The sequence below is a fragment of the Chelonia mydas genome, chromosome 4 (assembly GCF_015237465.2).
Source record: "Chelonia mydas isolate rCheMyd1 chromosome 4, rCheMyd1.pri.v2, whole genome shotgun sequence".
Taxonomy (NCBI): Eukaryota; Metazoa; Chordata; order Testudines; family Cheloniidae; genus Chelonia; species Chelonia mydas.
Window position 1 is genome coordinate 30,233,085 of NC_057852.1, and position 19,728 is coordinate 30,252,812.

General features: G+C 41.9%; 1 protein-coding gene across 4 annotated transcripts in view; it reads left to right on the plus strand.

Moving 5' to 3' along the window:
• The first annotated feature begins 2,795 nt into the window (after nucleotides 1-2,795).
• NFKB1 (nuclear factor kappa B subunit 1) overlaps nucleotides 2,796-19,728 on the plus strand; it is a 95,879-nt gene continuing 78,946 nt past the window's right edge. For 2 of the 4 annotated variants that reach the window (XM_037896972.2, XM_007054382.4), the window contains exon 1: nucleotides 2,988-3,318. The gene's annotated coding sequence lies outside the window, so the exon portion shown is untranslated. Of the gene's footprint in view, nucleotides 3,319-3,469; nucleotides 3,567-19,728 lie in introns of those variants that run through there. The other 2 variants (XM_027833492.3, XM_027833498.3) reach the window with 2 other exon arrangements.

The window sequence follows — 19,728 nt, forward strand, 5'->3', positions numbered from 1 at the left end:
AGGGTCACTACCCTTGATATCAGCAGAACTTTGATTGCATTGGCTACTTGCATCACAGCAGCCCCCACAGTAGATTTGCCCACTCCAAATTGATTCCCGACTGATCCGTAGCTGTCTGGCGTTGCAAGCTTCCACAGGGCTACTGCCACTCGCTTCTCAACTGTGAGGGCTGCTCTCATCTTGGTATTCTTGCACTTCAGGGCAGGAGGAAAGCAAGTCACAAAGTTCCATGAACTTATGCATGTGAAAGTTTCGGAGCCTCTGAGAATCATCCCAAACCTGCAACACCATGCGGTCCCACCACTCTGTGCTTGTTTCCCAGGCCCAGAATCGGCGTTCCACATCATGAGCCTGCTCCATTAACACCATGATCTCCAAATTTCCGGGGACCGCGGTTTTAGAAAAATCTGTGTCCATGCCCTCATCACTCTTGTCATCACACTGCCGTCACCTCCTCGCCTGTTTTTTCAGGTTCTGGTTCTGCATAAACTGCACGATAATGCACAAGGTGTTTACAATGGTCGTAACTGTTGCGGTGAGCTGAACGGGCTCCATACTTGCTGTGCTATGGCATCTGCTCATGCAATCCAGGGAAAAGGGCATGAAATGATTGTCTGCCATTGCTTTCACGGAGGGAGGGTGACTGACGACATCTACCCATAACCACCCGCGATAAATTTTTGGCCCCATCAGGCATTGGGAGCTCAGCTCAGAATTCCAATGGGCAGCAGGGACTGTGGGATAGCTACCCACAGTGCACCGCTCAGAATGTCGACGCTTGCCACAGTACTATGGATGCACACTGCCAAATTAATGTGCTTAGTGTGGACACATGCACTCGACTTTATACAATCTGTTCCCAATAATCGACTTCTGTAAAATCGGAGTAATTTCATAGTGTAGACAAGGCCTTACTCCCATGCAGAAGATCTCTCGTAAGTGTGGGGCCTTAGGACACGATATTGCTTCTCTTGAAAGATAATTACAAAACTTCAGTGATGGTGGATTGGGTCTTAACAGAGTTAAAATTGTATCTTTTTTTTTTTTTTTTTTAAAGATTAGATCTAGGGATGGTGCAGAGGATTTAATTTGGAACCTAAATGGTGGGTCCTAAACCCATTAACAATGTCCATTTAAAATCATTCCACGTCTGTTTTAACTTTTATAGCCATTTCAGGTTGTCCACTTTCCCGGTACTTGTTCACACAAGTCTTGCTTCTGAGCATGTCTGTGACGAGCTGTGATATGGCACCTTTCCTTTCAAACGATTCCCTCTGAAACACTTCCCACATTTTAGATCTATATTGATCTCCTTCCCACAGAGCCTTGGGGACCAATTCTCCTCCCTTGGTAGCTTGGGTATATTTATTATTATTATTTACCATAGGCTAGCCAACCTGGGGCCCTGTTGTTCTAAGTGCTGCACAAGCATATAGAAAAGGAGGATGGATGCCTCAAGAGCTTTGCTTATGCTCTAGTGGCTGTTTTCAGGACTGTCTTGATTTAAACCATCCGCTTTTAACTGATATGGTATAAAGACTGGTGCTGAAAAACCTATGTTAATAACAGTGGGAATTTTCTGTGTAAATTCACTAGTGTAGACAAGGCTCATGTATTCAAATATCTCCCTCTAGGCTGGAAGATTTTTCTCTGTGTGTGCAGTTGCAGCTTCCGTGGAAGAAAGATCTTGTTCGATGTGGGTTTATTACAAGCTTCTTCCTCTCTAGGGCAGGAGGGTTGTGGGGGAAGGGCAGTTTCTCTCCAGCACAGAAGGCTGGTAGTAGGGGGTATCAAGCAGGGCAATTGTCCAGGGGCCCTGAGAAACTAAGTTATGGGCGGCGGGGCTCAAGGTGGGGACCCACTCCTTAGTTTCTGCCCTGGGTCCCAGTGAATCTAACACTGGCCCTGCTAGCACAGAAAGCGCATGTGTGTCGCAGTCCCTTTTCTCTCTGGGTATGGAGCAGGGCCAGATTAACTCTCCTGTGGGCCTGGGGCTATTAGATTTTCTGGGGCCCCTGGGGGTTTGGAGTGGGTTGGGGCAGGGGATTGGGGGGCAGGCTCTGACAGCGAGGTGCTCACCTCCGAGGGCTCCTGGTCGGCAGCGCAGCAGGGCTAAGGCAGGATCCCTGCCTGCTCTGCTCCCTGAGGTGGTCAGCATGTCTAGCCCTAGGCAGAGGGGCCAGGCCGCTCTGCATAGTGCACGCCGCCTGTGCATGCAGGCACCGCCCTACAGCTCCCATTGGCCGGGGTACCAGTGGAGCCGGCTCTGGGGGCAGCACGCATTGATTCCCTGAATGCCCCTCACCTATGGCCTGCAGGGGCACATTGGCGAGCCAGCGCTTGCAGCTCTAGGCCCGGGGGGAGCACCAACGTTCAGGGACCGGTGTCTTGCCCGTGGCGTGGAGATTTGCTGTGGCCCTGATGAATGGAAGCAGCGGGCCACATCTGGCCCGCAGGGGCCCCCTTAGCCCGAGGCCCTGGGCTGCAGCCCCTACATTAATCCGGCCCTGGGTGGGAGAGAATTGGGAGGGGGGTGTTACAGTCCCTTTTCTCTCAGAGGTGGGAGAGGATTTCGCTGTGTGGATTTCACTAAGGAATAGGGTGAGCTCTTCAGAGGTGAGACTGCCCCTCCCCAGCGTGTATCTCCCCTGTACAGCACACTAGGCCACGGACCTGATTGGGGGTCTCTGGCTGCTACTAGCATATAAATAATTAACAATAACGCTGACGGTTTTTTTTTTTTTTTTTTTTTTTTTTTAAATCTTCCCCAACTCGAATCCTCGCCACAGCGGGTCTCAGAGCAGGGCCCTGCCGCAGCAAAAGCCCGCGCTACCCGCTGCCCCCGCAGGCATCCCGGGAGCTGCTCCGCCTTTGGAGCGCCTCTCTCGTGTGCAGCCTCCCCACCCTTCCGCGGCGGCCTCCGCTTCTCTCTCGCTCTCGAAACGTCAGTGGGAATTTCCAGCCAGGAAGGAAGTGAGAGCAGCGGCAGGGGCGGGAGAGGGGAGGTAACTCGCTGCGAAAGGGCAGCTGCTGACAGGTCTGTGGGACGGAGCCGCCCGGGCCGCTCTCCAGAACACGGGGGAAAATCCCCGCTGCGCTGGGGCTGCAGGGGAGGAGGACAAGGCGGCTGCTCCCGCCGGCCGCTCCGCTTCGCAGCCTGGTTTACATGGCGCCGCGCTGACTCTTGCAAAAGGCGGCGGCAGGCGACGTGCAAGGCTGAGCTGCTGCCCCGAGCGGGGCTCACCCCTGCCGACGCACCGGAGCGCGGCCAGCCTGGAGGAGGAGCGGGGCCGAGCCGGAGTACGCTCCCGCGTGAGGGTGAGCACATATATCGATGTCGGGTCTTTGTCCGCATGGGCTGGAGCCGCCCGGGCGCTTGCTCTGGTGCCTTTTTAAACATTCACCTTCACCAGCTGCTTCACTTCCTCATTCCTGTTCGGGCTGCCCGCCCGTCCGTCCGTCATGCGTGTGAAGGGGGATGAGCTTCACACCCGTCAGCTGCTGCCGGGAGAGTGCTACGCTCCCTTTAACCGGTGCCGCTGCGGAGTAACTCCGGATTGACGCTGGTACAACTGACAGCAGGTTTTGGCCTGGCGGGATTTGTAATGTAAAAGAAACTGATCCGGAGTGGGGGGGGAGGGGTGGACGAGAAGGTGTGAGGATACTTAACATGGGGAAATAGATTAAATTTGTGTAATGACCCAGCCACTCCCAGTCTCTATTTTCAAGACCAAGTTAATGGTATCTAGTTTGCAAATTAATTCAAGTTCAGCAGTTTCTCTTTGGAGCCTATTCTTGAGTTTTTCTGTTGCAAAATTGCCACCTTTAAGTCTGTTACTGAGTGGCCAGACAGGTTGAAGTGTTCTCCTACCAGTTTTTGAGTGTTATGATTCCTGATGTCAGATTTGTGTCCATTTATTCTTTTGCATAGAGACTGTCCGGTTTGGCCAATGTACATGGCAGAGGGGCATTGCTGGCACATGATGGCATATATCACATTGGTAGATGTGCAGGTGAACGAGCCCTTGGTGGCGTGGCTGATGTGATTAGGTCTTATGATGTTGTCACTTGAATAGATAGGTGGACAGAGTTGGACATGTTAAGTATCCTCACAGCTGCTTGTCAACTGTCTGAAATGGGCCATCTTGATTATCTCTACAAAAGTGTTTTTTCTGCTGGTGATAATAGTGCATCTTAATTAATTAGCCTCTTAGAGTTGGTATGGCAACTTCCACCTTTTCATGTTCTCTGTATGTATATAAATCTTCTTACTATATGTTCCATTCTATGCATCTGATGAAGTGGGCTGTAGCCCACAAAAGCTTATGCTCAATAAATTTGTTAGTCTCTAAGGTGCCACAAGTACTCCTATAATGTTTTTAAGTTCTCATCCAAAAGACTGATATACAGTAAACGGCATAGAGCTATTTCTCCAGAGTATATCCAGATTCATTAGTATTAGCTTTAAAAGCAAACAAAGGAGAAAAAAATGGGGAATTATTGTTAAAATAATCTGAGCAGGTCCAAAGCAATAGGTGTCCAGCAGGTGCTGCCTGCTAGGAGCACATATGGCTTGGGACACTCTACAGTAATGTAATGTACTGAACCTTAGGTGAGTTTACAAAATGAGAGCTTAAGTGTGGTGTGTTTCTTATTCTGAAAACCTCATTGCTTGTAAGGGCAGTGTCTTACCTGTATATGAGAACCTGTCAATATGATTGATTTACCCCCTTTCCTATCTCCCTCCTCCATCGATTTATGGAGTCATTGGACCAGAAATTAAGTGTTACTGGTCACTTAACTAGTCTTTCAGTAAATGAATGACTTATTGTGAATGACTGTGTTGTGGATTTTCCTTAAAGGGTGACTGTCCACTTGATTTTTTTTTCCAATTATGCAAATTCAAAAATTCCAGTTTCTGTTAGTGCACACTTTAAATTTCATGCTGTGATATTTCTTCGTAAAGAATACTGCAAATAAAAAATGTATATGGTTTTTCTACTCTTTTGTTAAAGTTTGTAAAGGTTTGTAAGCTAGGGAGAAACTCACTATGCATAAAGTGCTTTCAAGTCCACAAAAGAAACAAACTGAAAAAGGAAAGGGGGAGAATTATTTTTTAACTTTGTAGGGGTTACTTGTAACTAGAGGAGGCACAGAATTTCAGTCTGAAAATACAGTGATTTTTCAAATGTCCCTTTGATTTTACATGTGAAATTCCTACTTCATCTGAAAGAAAAGTCACGGTTTCTACTACGTTGCATCGTTTGGATTCCCTTAAAAACTAGTCACTTACCAATATGACTGGTGTAAGCATTATTTCTGATATTTTCAATAATTCCATTCTAAGTGTAGGGAATACTGCAGCTAATTTAAATAATTTCAAAAGCAGTAAATGGGATCTTCAGTACTAAATAATGAAAATGAAATTATCATGGATGGAAAATAATAGCTATTTAATTGTTTGTTACATTTGACCCTAAAAAATAAGAGGATTCAGCTCTCCATTATTTTTTATTTGAGTGGCATTTGTTGACATGAATGAATGAGCATTTTTAAGTTACTCACTTCACGTGAACAAAAAATAGGAAATAGTTTCTGAAACTTACATACAAAATGGAGTCTGCATTAAGATGAATTACATTATGTGCCCTGATCCCCCAAATGCTTCTGTATATGATCATGTGTTATTCAGACAAGTGAAATTAATTATGCATGTAAGAGTTTGCAGGATTGTGGTTTTATGAATTAAGCATTGCTATTGGTTTAACGATACATTTCAGTTTTCAGTTAAAAATGGTAAATTTTAAAAGGCACTAGTCCTTGCAAAAACTTATACACACTTGCTAAAATGAAGAGTTTGAGAGGAAAATATAGATAACATAAATTGACAAATTTAAGTCCTTTTTTTCCTCTCTTTCTCTTCCGAAGAAGAAAAATCAAAGCAGTAGTAAAGGGTTTGATGCTCCACTCCAGTACACCAGATTTGTAGCAGTGTTACTCCACAAAACTGATGTAATGAGTGAATTATGTGACCAACTGTTTCATTTTGAATTCTGGAACTTATTTGCAGTTTACTGTGAATTTGTTTACTTTTCTAAATATTCTGCTAGCCAAAGAAGGGTTGGGTTTGTTTGTTTTTTTTCTGGTTTAGAGCCTCACTTCTGTCATTTGAAGAAAGGAAACTATTGCTGATTTTTTTTTGGGGGGGGGTTGCAGTATTTTGTCATCTATATCAATTAATGAGCAATAATTGAGTTGCTAAAATGCAAAAACAATATGCTATTTAAAGACTCAAATGTGGTTCTTCAGATGGTGTAAATTGTCATAGTTCTGTGATTCATTGACATTCAAGCTGTGGGGCAAAGGGGGGAGGGGCAGTGCCTTGCCCCGACCTTAGTTTGCCCCCCACCCAGACTTTTCATAGGGCTATATGCTCCATTATGTCTTCTACTTCCTCTCCCCCACTTTCCTGTATTCGCCGCCCCCCCCCCCCCGCGACTTTTCAGGCTACAATATAATAACATATAATGTTATATATACTGAAATACAACTTCCTCCTGCCCCCCCGCCCAAATATTTCTGAAATGGCGCTCCCAGAGCTATGATATGCACACTAGCAAAGGATCTGTCCACAACATTTATACACTTGAATTTTTATTTAGCCTTCTAAGAACTAGCTTTGGTAAAGTGTCTGCAAGAATTGTGAATAATTTCAGACTGTAGTATTGATTTTAACAGGTGGAAAGCTTTTCTTTCCCCTTCCTGCCCAGACCCCTCCCCCCCATATCCCTTTTAATGGAAGAAATTTACATTAACAAAAAAAGTCATCACAAAATTAAATTAGTTTCATTAATAACTAGTCAATAGGTGCTGGAGAGAGTTAACATTATGAAACTGAGAATGATTTGGTTTCATTTTAGTGTGGAGTTGTGTAGGTCTAAAAAATACTGACTTCCTCAGTGAAGTAATTTTGTGACTGACAGGGAACCCTGGGTTATCTCAATCCTTCGGTGAATTTTGAAGCTGTTTTGCACAGTGAAAAATGCCCTGGAAAAAAGTACTTGTGATTGAAAAGGAAAATGAGGAAGGATTGATGAGGGGGAGGGGAGAGGGGAGAATGGAGAGCGCTGGTTAATTTAGTACCATCTTTTAAACATTTCCTACTTCTTACAATTATATATATGTAGTTTCACAATGATTTTAGGTATTTTTCTTTAAGCTTGATTTATTACTCTTATTTGGCTGAAACTATGTGATTTCAGTAATGCTTAGCAATAGATATCTATAGGGAAGCATCACTACATCACAAACTCAACACTTCGTAACTATTGGAATTTTCATGAAAAATCAAGTTCCCCTTTCTAATCAGTGTTGCTTTGTCCTTTTTTGCTTCCCGTATGCTGCTACATATATAATGCTCCATGAGCTAACCCAGAAAATGCCCTTCAATTGTAGGACCCCATGTATGGTGTTTCTTATGTACAGTGGACCTGTTCTAGGAGCATCGGAACCAAATTGGCAGCCCTTTCTGTGTATGAGGGTTATGGAGTATGTTGTTATAATTATTAAAATTCATAAGCTAATTTATGGAACCAAGTTTTCCCTTTTAGTTACACACATATCCTACCCCACTGACTCAGAGGTTGAAAAGATGTAACTGAGAAATGAATGTTTTTATTCATTTATTGTTAGCTTTTTGTGCCGAGAGAGACTATGGCTCAGAAACCTCTGTGATCTTTGGACACACTGTTTTATCAGACGATCATGTTTCGTGAGAGACCACTTGAGAAAAGAAATTAATCTGAACAAAACGTTCCTGCCTTATAGATCACTGTTGTTTCCCAGCTATACATTTACATTTAAAAGTATCTTGAAGGGAGAGAGAATCTTATTTACTCAGTTAGCAAGCAAGAACATTTCCAAACAACTTTCTGTCAATTTACTGATGGATTTATCCTGCAGGGGATTCCTGCTCCAAAGGTGAAAATAGTGGAGTAAATTATTTTTAAAAAATGGAAAAAGAGTTTAGACACTCAACTCTAGGTCACTTTCAGCCCCAGCCCTTAAAGTTCCCATATGATGGCCACTATGTGGACTGTGTGATAGGCTTAGAAAAATTTCTGCCTTGCCAAAATCATAATCACAACAGTCACTAATTATGAAGTTAGTCCAATGTTGGACTTACTTATTGTCCAATATTGTCTCAGTAATTATGTCCTCGTTTCCAAAAGGTACTTAAGCACGTGCCTAGTTTTAAGCACATGAGTAGTTCCATTGAAATCCATGGGACCACCCCATCTTTATTTCAAGCGTGTGGTTAAGTTCCTTGTTAAATCAGGGTCTGTCTTCGTTGACAATTTCATCTGAGAGGCCAAGGACTAAACCGGCGTGTTTCTGAATTATTCTGTCTCTGTCCCATTTTATAAGTAAAATCTCTAGATTAGTATTGAGCTACACTGTCAGACTGAGCACCAGTGAAATCCAGCATCAAATTAATTAAATTTTTCCTGTTGTAAGGCCCAGAATTAGTTAAGGTAAAACACTGTGGGCTAGACTAACAAAGAAATGTACATGTGGTAAGGCTGAGCATTACCATGCCTAATTTTTAGGCACCTAGAAAATTACTAGGTTAGGCACTGAGGTTCCCTGTACAATTAATGGGGAGAGATGTGTGCCTCAGAATGGGATTATGCAGAAGCCAGCACGCTGGGTGGCTCGTTGTCTAATTTACCTAGGGAGAGATGCCACGTCAAGGGGTGTGTGCTAAGCCCTGCTTCTCTCTTGGAGATGGGTGCCTAAAACCAGGCTGCAGGGATATATCTCCCTCTCATTGAGATTCCTAGCTGCTAGTCTTGTCCTCAGGTTAGCCTCCTATGCTGTTTCAGCAAGATGTCAGGGACCAGAGGGAGAGACCTCCCTTTTAACCTTTAGACCAGTGGATAGGGTACTCACGCAAGATGAAGAAGACTTCCCTCCATGCCCCCCATTTCAGATCCCTCGTCCTGATGGGGAGAAAGGTGGCAAATCTCTCTTCAGAACCTCTCTCAAGCGAATGCTCTAACCACTGGGCTAAGGGATATTCTGATGTGGGTCTCCCTTAGTCTCTCCTGTTGAAGCTGTCCCACTTTGAATTAAATAATGAAAGAATCATTGGGCAAGAGAGAGTGTGTGCAAAGGTGAGAAGGACGGTAACCTGGTGATTAGAGCACTCACCTGGGAGAGCCAGGATCCAGTCCCCCTGCTGCAGTGACTTTTTTTATTACTCACAATGGAATAGCTTCAACAGGAGAGATTGAGGGACCCCATCCCCTCAGAATATCCTGTAGCTCAGTGGTTAGGGCAGTTACTTGAGGGTGGCAAAGCCCAGTTCAAATCCCTTCTCCCCTTATGTGGAGGGTGCACTTGAACTGGGGATCTCCCACATCCCACGTGAGTATCCTAACCACTGGGCTAAAAGTTATGAGGGTGGTCCTCTTTCTTACCCTCCCCCTTCCCCATTTTGTGTGAGTTCACCTACTGGGGCCCCGATCCAGTAGACAAGGTCTGAACACGTTCACTGGATGGGGCCCTGCAGGCGAGTTAGGTGGAGGAATGCCTATCTTCATCCAGTTTGTGAATCAATCTGGGCCTGAGGCCTCCATAAGCTGGCATGGAGCTGCAGTGTGCATGCCCAGAGGCTGAAACATAGTTCCTTGGAAACTTTTATTGCACAAATGTAGGCGGTGAGTGATTTTTCTAAGCACTAACAAGGTGTGGGAGGCAGCTGAGTGGGGGTTTTGTGAATCCCAGTGGAGCCTGATTCTGGGATTTAGGCACCTACCATGGCAGTTAGGGATACATTCACAAAAGGATTTAGGCACCTATCAGCTTCAATCCAGCGAGTGACTCCTATTGGTATTTCAAAGATTGAAGAACAGATGAGGCCCTAGGTGGGATGATGTTCTTTAAAATCAGATTTCTTGCCTCTCACAGACCTATGGATAGTTTGAGGCACGTAAATAAAATAAGCAATAGAGGTACTCCAATGATTTTCTAATTTTACTAGTGATGTTTTGAAATATTTTATGTTGTATAATATGAATTATACTACATACAATTGCGGCCTAAGCGACTGTTGTCATGTGTTTTGTTTTATGTGAATTAAATCCCAGACAGCCTGAGTTCTACCTCCCAAATCTCATTTTGAAAACAGGTTTCAGCCTCCCCAAACCCAGACTTTTAAAACTCACGTTTCTGTCCTGAGTGTTACCTGTGTTATTTGCTTATTGACATTGCACCACCGACCAGTCAGAAGGTCAGCACTTCCAATTTTCAGTGTCAGCTTGCAAACAAGGGCCATTGAGAATCCCTGGCCACCACCATCACGAAAAAGAACTGATGGAGCTCTTGCTACCTCCAGAGCCCCCTCTCTCCACAATGTATGTCAGTGTTCTTGTTTAAATGGGAAATCCCACCCTGTCTGTATTACACTCCAGAGCCTGCACTGAAAGTGCAACTGGTGGTGCATGACAATGTGTTGGAGCTTAGAAATGTGTTGGGGGGAGGGGGTTTGTTTTGTTTGTTTGTTCGTTTTTAGTTACTTGAGAAATTATTCATTCGCCGTAAATGATCAAGTTCGACTCTGGATACTCATGTGCAATTCTCATTTAGAAGAAGGGGAAGTACGTATGTTTCCTGGGTTACAATTTGACTGTTTCACAAAAAATTTTAATATCATACAATTACAAACAGGGCCGACCTTAGGGAAAATGGCGCCCTGGGCAAACTTGTATTTTGGTGCCCACTGCCTCCCCCTCCATTGCCCTCAAGCTCAGTTGCCTAGAATTCTGGGCTCCCCACCCAGCTACACATATATCACCTCTGGACCCCAGCCCCCTCTGCCTTCCTGGACTCCCCACCCATCACCCTGTCACCCCTGGCCCCTGCAGGCTCCCACCCCTGTTGCTTCCTCATCCATCGACCCTAGCCCTTGCTATTCCCTGGGCTCCCCGTTGCCCCTGTGCCCCACTGCCTCCCTCCCATTGTCCCAAGCTCCCTTCTGCAATATTGCACCACAGACCTGCCCCCGTCCTTGCCTCTCGACCACGGAGCCCCATGACCACAATGCCCTAGGAAGTCGCACACCCATAAGTCCGGCCCTGATTACAAACATAAAAATTAAGGGTTTTTTAAAAGCCACTCCAAAATTATTGTTTCTTCATTTCTTCTGATATTTTTAAACTTGATTTTTTAACAAAAAATAGATCATCCAAAATCCTGGTGGCTCATACAGAGTCCTCACTCAGATTACTTATTTTTTAGAGGTAGTTCACTGCAGTGGATATACAGCTGTTAAAGCTGAATAGTTTTCTCATCATATTTTATTTGTATTTTGAGAACATATTTTGTAGCAAGTTTGAGAACTGTTTATTTTTTTCAGTTTCATTAGTCTGAATTTGTTTAACAAAACATTGAAACATTTCCAAGAAGTGCACATTGGAAACATAATCCCCAACTATACATATAAAATGATGGGGTCTAAATTAGCTGTTACCACTCAAGAAAGAGATCTTAGAGCCACTGTGGATAGTTCTCTGAAAACATCCACTCGGTGTGCAGTGGCAGTCAAAAAAGCTAACAATTTTGGGAATCATTAGGAAAGGGATAGATATAAGACAGATAATATCATATTGCCTCTATATAAATCCATCGTACACCCACATCTTGAATACGGCATGCAGATTTGGTCGCCCATCTCAAAAAAGATATATTAGAATTGGAAAAGGTTCAGAAAAGGGCAACAAAAATGATTAGGGGTATGGAACAGCTTCCATATGAGGAAAAATTAATAAGACTGGGATTTTTCAGCTTGGAAAAGAGACAACTAAGGAGCAATATGCTAGATCGGGAGTGGCCAACCTGTGGCTCCAGAGCCACATGCAGCTCTTCAGAAGTTAATGTGCAGCTCCTTGTATAGGCACCGACTCTGGGGCTGGAGCTACAGATGCCAACTTTGGCTATGAGCCACGATGGGCAGGGATGGTGTCCCTAGCTTCTGTTTGGCAGAAGCTGGGAGTGGGTGACAGGGGATGGATCACTTGATGATTATCTGTTCTGTTCATTCCCTCTAAAGCACCTGGCATTGGCTACTGTCAGAAGACAGATACTGGGATAGATGGACCTTTGGTCTGATCCGATGTGGCCGTTCTTTTTCTTATTTTACTCAGGATCAATATGCTTGAAGCACAGTTTATGTGTGTAGAGCAAATATTAACATATCGCTATCTGTCATTAGGTCACTACTTCATTTTTTATTCCTTCCCTAAGTGCTAGTCATAATCTAGAAGTCCCCTTAGTAAGGAAAGTCATTAGGTTTCCAGGGATGCTCAGTGAAGTAAGATTAATGAGGGAACACTGCCCATTCTGCAGGAACAAAGCAAAACACAGGTGTAAGTTACAAGAACTACATATTCCTCACTGATTTTCACATTACATTTAGTGCCAGTTATTATTTACAAATTTTATCTTAAACAGTTGGCATCAGTTGCACAGTATCGGGGCAATTAACCTTATTAGGCTCAATGGTGGAGCATATTCTGCAACTTTTATGCAGATTATTCCCAATCTGTCTTAAACCTTAAAGGCAGCAAAAAGTTTGGTTGTATTGTACATGGATTAATTATACAGATAAGACAGCCATTCCCACAGTATTATTACTGTTTGTCTGATAAATTTCCCCATGCTATCAAATGTTTAGCTCAATGAAGTAATTGTTTCTTGTAGAAAATCTGTGGCCATATTTTCAAAAGAGCTCAGTCAGCATCCAGTTGCGCTCATTTAGATTTTTTAAAAAGTATCTACATTTTCATAAGATTTCAGCTCCCATTTCAGGTACGATATTAAGTGGCCATATTTTCAAAAGTGCTCAGCATCCAGAAACTTCTGTTGAGAGTAGTTGTGGGTGTTGAGCACATTTGAAAATGTGTCCCCTAGTCTTTGTTCATCATTTTATTGTCACAAGCACTCACAGACTTTCTGTAGGCTATAATTCTATGCAGATTCTGTGGGTAGACATCCTTGATGGCTGGTAATGCATCCTTTGCTGAAAGAATTTTTAAGATGGAGTGTAAAATTATTGTTTAAAAAGAACTAAAATATTATCTAAGATCCCAAATCAAGAGGAAAAATCATTTTCGTCTGAAATTGTATCAGTTTTAAGATACACAAGGCCAAAACCTCCTGAGTCCCATCAAACAGAAAATCATAATTAGCCACAGCAAATAACAAAGATTGTGTTAGTAGAAAAACCAGCGTACGATGTCATCATTCTGGGTTGACGTAAAAAAAATTAGACGATCTACAGGTTTGTTAGAGGCTGGAGAAATGTAGCAATTTAAATTCTGCAGCCCCTTAACAGCACTGGAGAAGGCTGCCTCTCTGTGATACCCTAATATGCAACTATTTTTAACATGTTTTCTTTTCAATAGCATGTCTAAAACTGTACATTCAGTATAACACTCTTTTAAAAAAATCTCAAACACACCCAGTACTGAAGTCACAGAGGGGGAAAAAGACATTAGTAATATGTAAAAAAGGAAAGGATCTGCTGAGAGATTAAAAGGATGATGTCAAGTTGAGATTTAAGCAGTTTCTGTAATGTAGTTTCACATGTTTCAGCTGCCTCAGAGACCCCCGTCAATTTTTGTAATTTTTATAAACACCTTTCATGTTTTTTAAAATGTTCTTTCCCCTCTTGCTGTATAAAAGATCCAGTCATACGATGAGTGTAACAGTGAAGTTGACTGTATACAAAATGATGTTAAGAGCAAACAAACCTAAAAATTGAGGAAAATAATTTTGCATCTAATCTCTTTCAGTTATAATAATTTAGGGGGTCTCACTTGTAACAGTAGCAGTTAGGTGTACATATAAAATGTGTAATTATGCATGCCATACTGGTGAGTGTGCATGCAACTTTCAAATTCCCAGTATTTCCAAAGCCATTCCTCAGAACAATAGTTTACCTTAATGATCACATCTTATTCTGCCATTACCTAGGTATTAGGTAATACTGCCAGGTATTAGGACTAATACAAACCAAATAGGTAGTGGGATACCTGTGGAAACAAAATGACTGCCACAGTGAACCCTTCTCTGCAACAGACGTTTTTTTTTCCCTGAATAATTTCCCATTAGTGCAGCTCCATCCGTGGTAGCAATGATGGGAGTGCAAGACACAGGTAGCTGCCAGCGATTATACCTCTTCGTTGTAAATACCTGCTTTAAGCAGGTTTAGACAACATGGTCTTTAAAATGCCAGCGACTGCGTGGAGCTCTGCCTGCGCTAGTGTTTCCACTGGTGGTTCCACTCATGGAGCTGCACCAATGTTAGCAAAGGGAATTTTTTCAGCAAAAAGCCTTGTGTAGATACAGTCTAAAAGTTTTACAGTGAACTAAAGGCCAGACATGGTTAAAACTACAAAAAGCAGGTTCCTCTGTGTAGCTGTTGTACATTATGTTGATGACCTATCTTGCCCTATGAGTATCCTCTCCAGGAGTTTAGAAGGCCTGAGGCTTTGTGCATACAATAATATGATGTGCTTCTTATCAGTAGATCTTAAAGCACTTTACAAAGAAGGTTGGTATCATTATCCCTGTTTCACAGATGGGCAAACTGGGGGATCTTAAACAAGTCACTTCACTGCTCTGCGCCACAATCTGCCAGAGGCAGAGCTGGGAATAGAACCCAGGTTTCCTACACTGAAATAAAACAGTTTACTGTATACAGACATGGATTATGTATCAGTAGAGAAAAATTAGGACTAAGGATGATACTGAGGTTACAGAAAATAGGGTGAAGAGGAAGTCCTAGTGGAGGAGGAAGAGATACAGGATGAAGTATTGTGTGAGAATTATGTAGTACAACAATTATCATTTGTATCTGCAGAATTCACCACTAGAATTTCTAAGCCCGCAACACCAATGGGCATATCTCCAAAACCACAGTCATCTATAAGCAAACAGAAAGCCTGCCATATTTTGTAGCTGTGATGTAGTACAACATGATATATATTTCTGGTATCACTCTTGTGAAATAGTGAAATATGACTTCAGTTCAGCTCCCCATTCCCTGTTTTTCCTTATTTTGAGTAAGCAAAAGAAACCTGCTAACAGGATTAGTAATGATGGTTTATCTACAGCAGCTGTTGGTTTACACGTTTTTATTTGGAAAACCTTTTTTATATGTAAATACTAGGGAAGGACAAACACATTTGAATAGAAAATAGAATTGACACACACATGTGGGAGCATCCCTGGCTAGAAAACTTGCAGCAGGAGCTGTTCTTTCAGGATTTCCAGCCAGTTGAGGGTGGGAGTTGTTTGTCATTATGCTGTATTTACTTTCTAGATTCCCCTTTCTGAAAGAAGAGGGTGTTCTTAAACACACCAATATCAGGAGAGAAAAACAAGCTGTTCTGTAAAAGTCTTGGAGGATATAATAGAGGTAGATATCCTTCCTATAGAACTTTTAATAAACCATCTGAATAATTCTGTTGCAGAGGTATTATCTTTTACAAAGTGTATATGAAGGAGACATTCTCTATTCAGTTACATAAATTTTCAGAGTAACCTTTATAGAATTTTACTTAATTTCTAGAGATCCCTATTAGTTTAATCTCTATTAAATTCAATAGGACATATCTATTGGACTGAATTTAAATATCTTGGCCTAGGAGTTTCTAAAATAAAATAGCAAGAAACCCTTCTAAACAGGGAGGGTTGGCATGTATGTTCTCTGAAGAGGCTGTCAGCGTCATGTTAGCTTGTAATTGACTGTTTTAATGTAGTTTAGGTGGCACAGAAAATTTGAGAAGAGAGATCAGTAGCTGTTTAAAATGTTTTCACCAACTATCACTCTTCACGTGACTAGGCTTTAGATGTAAAAGCTCTAGAAGGTATTACAGGGATGTTATTGGCACTGTTTTTCTTTGATCTTTCAAAACTGAGTTCTCAAGAACACTTAGACCATTTGTACTCAAACTGCATAGACTAAAAGCAGAGACCTTTCGACCATATCCCTTCTTGCAGGGTGGGATAAATGAAGCGTATGTTGTCTGGGGTTTTTTTCTGTGGTTTCAGGCCCCATTGAAGTATGAGTCTTACTCATAATTTACGCTTCAAAACATGAATAGGTAGATCTCTGGGAAAAAATCTAAAATTAGTTTTTGTTTTAACTTCTATAAATAACTTTTGGATCAGACTTTTTTTTTCATGTCTTTACTTCCTGTTTGGATTTCCCAATTCATTAGTACATATTTGCTATATACATGTTTCCAGCAAGACCCGTGTCATGCGACCAAAGCTAATAGGTAAACATGAAGTTAAAAAAAATTTTTTTTTGGGAAGGGAATTTTGAAAAGCCCCAGTAGCTGCTTGAGAAGACCTTTGTAAATGTTTGCTGAAATGACTGGTAAACCAGCATCTGCATCATCATCAAGTCTGGTTCCTCCCAGACTAAGAAGTCAATATCAGGTTCTGCTTGTTCTCAAAAGGGTGAATATTTTTTAAAAATCCAATCCTGGTCAGTTTCTATTGTGTATGCCAGTATGGCTACTAATGTAGAGGATAGAAGTGTCTTTGCTCACCTTTTAAAATCCAAACCTAATAATGAGACAGTAACAGTGGCTGGGAAAATAGTAAAAGCGCTTGCTGGCATTGTCTGGAAAGGCATGTCTTGTTTTGTTTTTTAAAAGGCTACATCTTGTCACATATAGTCATCAAATACAGAGAGATATCTAAAATATACTGAACGAGCTACAGCAGCATTCCTCAGGTTTTGGTTATTCTTATTGGCTCGTACTCAAGCATTAGTTCCAAGCTTTAACACCAAGTAATAGTTGACATTATATTCCATACTCTTCCCTCAGTTAGAGCCATGCAATCCTGTTAGCTTCAGTGTACATTGTAGAAACAGATATTTGTTACTTTATTATTTAATACCAACAAAGCCGTAAATGACTTTTCCCTGTGAACTTCCCTGAAAGTGTCTAACCCTTTCCTCTTCCCCAGTCACCTTTTCATACATCTAAAAATAACACTAAAGGGAACATTTTCCCCTCTGCTTCTATGAAATCTTACAGTAGCCAACCTGCTGTGGGGACAAGGACGTAAAGTAGAGACACAGAAATTCAGCATGGGTCTCAGCAGATCAGGGGCCTCCGGCCCGTGCTCTAAGGGAGTAAATGTTCCTCCATCCTCCCAGGGAGCAGTCAGAGGAAAATTCCATGAGTTCAGAACTCCAGTCCCCTATGTGGGAATAACCCAGAAATGATTTTCCCCAAATTGAAAGAGTTCAAATTGTGCCGTCTTTCTCTTTCACTAGACACCTCTCTTTCACGTCAAACCCATTCATTCATCTGCTCTCTACACTGGCTTCCCACAGAATATTGAGTCAAGTTTAAGGTCTCAGTCCTTATCCTAAAGGCACTCAGTGGCCTGGGCTCAGGATACCCAAAAGATCATCTGAGGTTCCAGGATGAGGAACCTCATGAGGACTATGGTTGACAACTCTCCCCCTCAGGCATATTGGAATTTTCTACCACAAAAGTTAAGGCTTGTCTATGCAGGAGACAGAGCTTTCTTAGGGTCCAGTCCCAAACTGTGAAACTGTCCCACAGGAAGTGAGGACCATTACAAATTTCACCATCTTCCACACCGAGTGCAAGGCACGGTTCTCTGATCAGGCTTCTCTAATATAAAAACATAGCAGCATATACATTTACAGACAAATTCCCTAAACAAAAACACTATATTGCACATATAGTTTTCTTTCTAGGGAGAAGTTGAGAGAGTGAATGAATCACACATGACAGATGTTAGTCACATCATTTAATATACATGTGGAAGGTGCTCAGATACTACAGTGAGGAGGGCAGTGTAAAAATTCATTGGGGAGGAGTTATTCTCAAAGTCTCCTATTTTTGGTGATGTTATTGGCTTTGCTCCAATTTCCTGAGTATATAGAAAACCTAAGAGATGGGTTAGAATTTATTTAGAGAACAAAAATCTTGTATACTGGGGAAATGTTCTAAGGGCATTTTCAACATTACTTTGCTTTGAAGATGGATGAAATGCTTTTAGTTTGAAATTGAGAGTCTATTAGTCATTTGGAGGGGATTGTTTTAGACTTCTTGGGGGTGAATTTTTAGCTAGTCCCTGAAAAAGCACCCAATCTATTTACATACATAAAGCAGAATGTTTGCATGCCCAAGTCAGCATGTGTATGTACCACACTGCCTGTGTGTGTGCGAGAGAGATCATGTTGCCTTTTACTGCTACTGAGTACAAAAGAGCTTGAGTGAGAGGCACCTGTGTAGTTGGTGTCAAAGAACTTCTGTATGATGCCTCCTAATGAGCATGGCATCTGTGTATATATAGCCACATTGTAGTCCATGTGCAGTTTGTTCTTGTTAAGCAAAATCTGTATTTTTTTTAAATTATTTGTCTTCCTGGCATCATGTCAGGATCCAAATAGCTACTCATTAGTTTTAATGATAAAGCTATCCATTGAATCATTTCAGAACATCTTTTAATTTTTAATAGCAAAGTACAATAAATGGTAGCTATTTGGAAAATACACTATATTGCCCCTGCTTTTGTTTATGAGTTATGACTGATAAAAGTTCTAATTATGGATTCTACATGAAATACATATTACCATGAATCAGAAAAAGGAATATGAAATAACCTCATTTCCCGCATGAAGTTCTCTTGTGAGAATAGGTGAGTGAGATAATTTCTTTTACTGGGCCAACTTCTGTTGGTGACAGAGACAAGCTGCTGTGTGTTGAACCAGCTGGAGCTTATGTGTGGCCTTTGTCAGCCCCAGGTAGCGAATGATGGTGGAATCAAATCTGTAGGTGATAAATGCATGGAGCTTGTGCATCATAGCTCGATCATCCTCCAGCGGCAATGAGCTCAGTTGCCTAATTAACCAGACTTGGAAGGAGGCATTACATGTCTTTCCACTGTTTCTGTGTACATGTTTAGGAGTAGTGATGAATCCAACAGGACCCAGAGACTACACACTACCTTGACAATTGGCAAGCAAACACCATCGATAGAGAGAGAGGTTCACATTCTAGCCATCCCCTCAAAGTGTTTCCTTCTTCCTATCAACATCATTTCTATTTTGCTTGGCCTTGAAGGACATTTTGATCATCACTTAGCTTAGAAGACTCATGGAATCATAATTTGATTGAGTTAAGTATTCTTCGGCCAAATGGGGGAAAATGGTTTTAGACTTTCAGAAACAATTTTCATTTCACTTCTGTGAGTGGAATCTGGGATTTGTATGTATGGTTACCCACTTTGGGAAATAAGTAATTGTGCTTAATAATAAGCATTTCTGGTGGCTTCCTGAATATTTGGCTTTTTGTGCTCTTCCAGTTTCCACTTTCCACTACTTTGTATCTAAATAGGAAGTCATTACATGGCAAACTAAATATTTGTTTTTAGTAAGTATTTAGTCAGCAGGGTTATATTCCTCTATAATCCAGAACTGTAAAAAACAAAACAAAGCCTACTTAGAATGTCTCATTGTTTGAAGTAGCTGTACTAATTTTGAACACATTTGTTGGAATGATTAATGGTATAAATAAATAAAGTCTATTACACAAAAGGATGTTGCATACAGAGAGGCTACAGATGCTCTGTCTGCCAGGCTTTCTTCATAAAGGGTTATAATGT